At 41.3% G+C, this 4,760-nt stretch overlaps 1 protein-coding gene across 1 annotated transcript in view; it reads left to right on the forward strand.

The window, feature by feature from the left end:
* frmd4a (FERM domain containing 4A) overlaps positions 1-4,760 on the forward strand; it is a 70,762-nt gene that overhangs the window by 3,080 nt on the left and 62,922 nt on the right. The gene's annotated exons all lie outside the window — the stretch shown is intronic.

A 4,760-nucleotide genomic window follows, 5' to 3' on the forward strand; every position in this document is an offset into this window, starting at 1 on the left:
CTCTTTCTGAGACTGCCTCACAGTCTCTCACAAAGGCTGACAGTCACGTCAGGAAATGAAGCGTCGTGATTAAAAATGCATTTCATCCTTGTGTAGTTTAATTGAATCTCCTCCTCATGCACCCCACAAACGTCCCCACCCCCAACCCGAGTTCTCTCCCCCACCACACTCATCCCTTCTACGATGCAGGCCTGGAGGCAGAGCTAAACATCCCTTCTCTCACTCTTTCCCCTCCATCCCCCTCGTCTCCGCTGACAGAGGAAGACCTCAGCTGGATGGGTTTTTTTTTCCTTCACAGCTGTACTCCTCTGCTCTTTTCAGCATTGTCTCCTCTCTTTCTAGCAGCCATAAAGCACTAGCTCAAATCTTTGTGAGAGCTGGTCTGCCACAAAGGGCCTGCGGTCTCTGAAAACATTCAGTCCGCAGTCAGGAGCACAAACACTGTGACATGCTGATACTACGAGCGTGTATTCTTTCCACTGCAGCAATTGTATCATGGCATTATACAATATGTGTTTCGATGTGCGCGTGCATACCCTAATCTTCAGTGTACTATTCTCTTTTGGCTGTGCTGCTGTATGTGTTGTTTCAGATATAGGCTATTGACTGGAAGTATTATGTGTGACCATTTTGTTATATAATGGGTGTGTCCTCTGCCCAGTGACAAAATTGTTCAGTTATAGCAAGCTGACCTCCTCCCTCTTTTTCTCCAGCTCTCTCTCTCTGTGTTTCTCTCTCCTCTCCCCCTCTAGAGTTCATGTTTTTCTCTCTTGCTTTGCTTCTCTCTCCACCAAACAGTTGTCGCCTCGTCTATATTAATCTGACGGTGGTATTGATCGGTGTGAGGCTGGAGTCGCAGTGTGAAGTCCTCTCCACCAGGGCATAACTTTGGAGACATTTTCTCAGCAACCATACTCTGCTTGACCTTTTTTATTTAATTTTTGGCATTTTTCCCTCTAAGTTGATAACAGACAGCATAGAGGCAGACAGAAAATGAGGGTAAAGATAAGCAAGGCAAGTTTATTTGTTCAGCTTTTTTCAACAACAAGGCAATTAAAATTGTTTTACATAAGAATATGGGGATGTTGTGGTTACGTGGTGCACGCTTTCAGCATTCCAGTTGATGTTCCAGCTGGTATATGTTCCAGCTGGTATATTCCATATTTTTTCTTATTGTCAACAAATCCAATAAAAAAACAAAACCAGTGATGCATCTGTCTCTCTATTAGTACTTTTTGACTTCCCTATCCTGTCTGTGGCATTCCGACAGAAGATGTCACCAATATATTGTGCCTTTTTTAAATTTAATTATTTTCTAAAACAGCTGAGCACTACACTATTTTTAACTTTTACCCAAACAGGACAAACTAGTGCATTTATTGAGGACTCTTTTAGTTGCGGAATAATGCACATTAATCAATACCTGGTGTACAACAGTGCCCATGTTCATTGTTATGAAGGAGCCACCCAGTTTACTTGTTTTTGTCTATGGCACAGAAGAGTAATATTTATAAAACTTTGGCTGCACAGACAACACTTGTTAGTCGGATCAATTCATTGTTAGTCTTGGTCTTTTCATAGGATTTGTTGACAAAAAGAAAACTACAGAATTAAAAGAAAAAAATATAGAGTAACAAATTCTGTGTTATTATACAGAGTTCCATGAAAACTTCAGCTCCCTCCAGACTATGAAGGAAATTTGAATAATATAGTCAGATTCAGCAATCAGTTGTGTCTCATTTTCTTGCCTCATTAGTCTTCCCTCGGACTGTGGAATCACCCAAATAAATAGAGAAAAGATAATTATCATACATTTTTATGTGCACATCCAAAAACTAATCAGCTATTATCATTCAGGGTTCAATTTCTATCGTACGCATGGTCCAGATTCTGATGTCGACTGGCCCAGCACATCCAGTCCCAGCTTTCCAGGAGAATTGGGTGAATAATTCAAAGGCCTTGTACACTTTTCACTGGGGCAAATTGCACATCCAGCACCCCATTTAAGTCTGCCGCTGCACTCATAATAGACTACTGATTGGCTCATCGGAATGATGAGCCAATCTAATCTAATTCCTTTAAGTCATAGATGACTGTATAATGGCAGCATATGAGTTTGAATAATAGAAATAAATTGTTATTTCTTTCAAGGCAATGTCTATGCACCTTGTCAGGGCTACAAACAGAGTACATTCAGAGATGGAGGTCAGTCCACATTCCTTTGGTGCCACTGGCTTAAATTTTAATCATATTGAAAGACACACAAGCAGATATTCAATTTGTGCATACACATACACGCACACACCCACAGTCACCTCACAGCGGGTTGAGCAGATGTTGTGCCGAGCGATTCTGTTCGACCAGGACAACCTGTCCCCGTATTCCACCAAATCTCTCTAAAATATAAATATGTCCTAGTTTTCACAGTGAGTCACACATGTCCCCATCTCCTGAAAAATCTCACAGGCTAACTGTTACCTTTTTGAGCATGTAAAAGTGTTTCCCAGGCCTTCTTACACAGACACTGCTGAGGGGATGATAATTGAAGTGGATGCTCCCCTGTGGAGAAGTCATTATGATTGGTTCTGGCCTGGTGAAGGGTGGGAGGCCCCACTTTCTGCTCATCTCACCCTCACGAGACAGAGAAAGACAACACTAGCATACACTTAGAAGCATACACAGAAACACAAAGTGAGAAATGAATTGAATAACTTTACCAGTGTGGCATTGTTTAGCTATATAACCATTTATCTGTGTTGAGATGTAGCCCAACCCTTTGTAATTTGTGAAATCTAGAAACATAAACATTCAACCCCTTCCCTCGCTGCCCAGGATGGGGAGAGGGAGTCCAGCTAGAGGGCATTTCCATAAACACACCCACCCACACACAATCACACACATACACACAAACAGTCAGTAGCAGGACCATAGGGATGAGTCAGACAGCCATGGGCAGAGACTGGCTGGGTTATCAGGGTAAATTAATGCGTAACAATGCCAGAAACAATTGTGAGCCATTGCTTCATATTAGTACAAACAAAGACTACAGTAATCAGACACACATACACACAAACGCAGGGTAGAAATAAAACCCAGACAATCCAGATGCTTTGTTTGCACCTCCCTCATTAGCATCTCTTATAACCAGGTAGTGATCTTCTTTCTTTCTTTTCTTCTTGTCTTTCTGTTCTTTGTCATTCTCTCTCTTGTTATCTGCAGATGCTTTTGTGGGGAATTGTATTAATAGCTGTTGGTTCAATTTGAGGACAGCTTCTGTGAAGTGATCCAGTATAGTGAGGCATGTCAGAATCTCCCAGCTTTTTGCCTGATTTTTGTTTGTTTTTTTATGTATGCAGGTTTGTATTTCACATTTTTCTATTACCTCTTCTAAATCCCATTTGCCTTTATTTTTATTTAGTTGTTGACTGAAATGGGTCACTGTGCATCTAGCCTGAGGCATCAGTAACATGTTGTTGTTTTTTTGTTTGGTTGTTTTTTTTCCTCCTGTCAAGACAAGGGCTTATTACCTCACTGGGTTTGAGGCAGTGGAATTAAAAAAAACATCTGAAGTAAAAAAATAAAGGAGCAAAGACATCGCAAAAAGCAAGAACAAACAAGCATACTTAAACTGTTTAAATTAGGAGAGTGCATTGTCATCTCCCTGTCAAGGTGCCATGAAAGATCCCTACGAAAGCAGCATGGTTTTGTCTCCCAAATCAGCAGTGGCAGTTAATCTCTGTTATCAGGATCTGAATTAACATCAAACACACACACCACACAGTAAAAGTGCAAAGAGAAATAAATCATGTTTTTTGGTTCCCTTTTCAATTCCTCCAGTATGTCATCCTGCAAGACCTGAATGTCTGCATACTAAGTTTATAAATAGCCCTCTGATATTTCTCATGTAGGCCACAGTCACTCACACACTGATGTGGGCCAGGGTATTGAATAAATAATGCTTACTAGGGATTACCACTGCAGATGATTTTCTCCTGTATGCTTGTCGCTCGTGGTTAGCACAATATGTGTGTTTTTTGTGTGTGTACGTGTATGTCTATGGAAGTGTGACATATACAGTATCATGTCACCAAAGCTGTTGGGGGTCCTTGTTTAAAGAAAATATATATGGGGGGTTTGTTGCTCATTTGGACCCATGGCTTTAATTAGATTTTATAACCTGTGACCCAGCATCCAATCATCACATAACTGTGATAACCAAGCTAAATCTTTCTGGTTATAATCCAGTGTTGCTGACTTACAACAGCTACCTGCCCCATACAGGACGCTTGCTGTTACATGTATGATCCTATCGTACATGCGTGTGTGCATATGTGCGTGCCGAACATCTGTGTATGCGTGCATGTGTTTTGATCCACTTAAGTTAATCAACTGACAGTTCAGTATTGATGTGCAGAGGCAAAACAGAGCTCAGCGGTGAGTGATGATGAGAATATGACAGTAAGTCACTAGGTGCAACTGTAACTCATGAGTCCAATAGCTTTAATGGATATGTAAAGACCACCATGGTGGATACAGAGGACTGACTCAGCTCTCTGTGGCTATGGCCATCATGATGAAACATTTCTGCAAGGGCTCACGGCTAAAGGTCCACCTCTGTCACAGCTTTTTGGGAAAAAAAATTAGGCCAATTTCCACACTTCTCTCTCTCGATGGGCCAAGTGATAGAATGATCAATATCTGCTTGCATGAGCATTGTGCTTGCTTGACTGCAAGGATACATGGCGTGTGTGTGTGTGTGT

Source organism: Morone saxatilis, unplaced genomic scaffold (assembly GCF_004916995.1).
Source record: "Morone saxatilis isolate NCDOM2014 unplaced genomic scaffold, NCSU_SB_2.0 Contig2, whole genome shotgun sequence".
Classification (NCBI taxonomy): Eukaryota; Metazoa; Chordata; class Actinopteri; family Moronidae; genus Morone; species Morone saxatilis.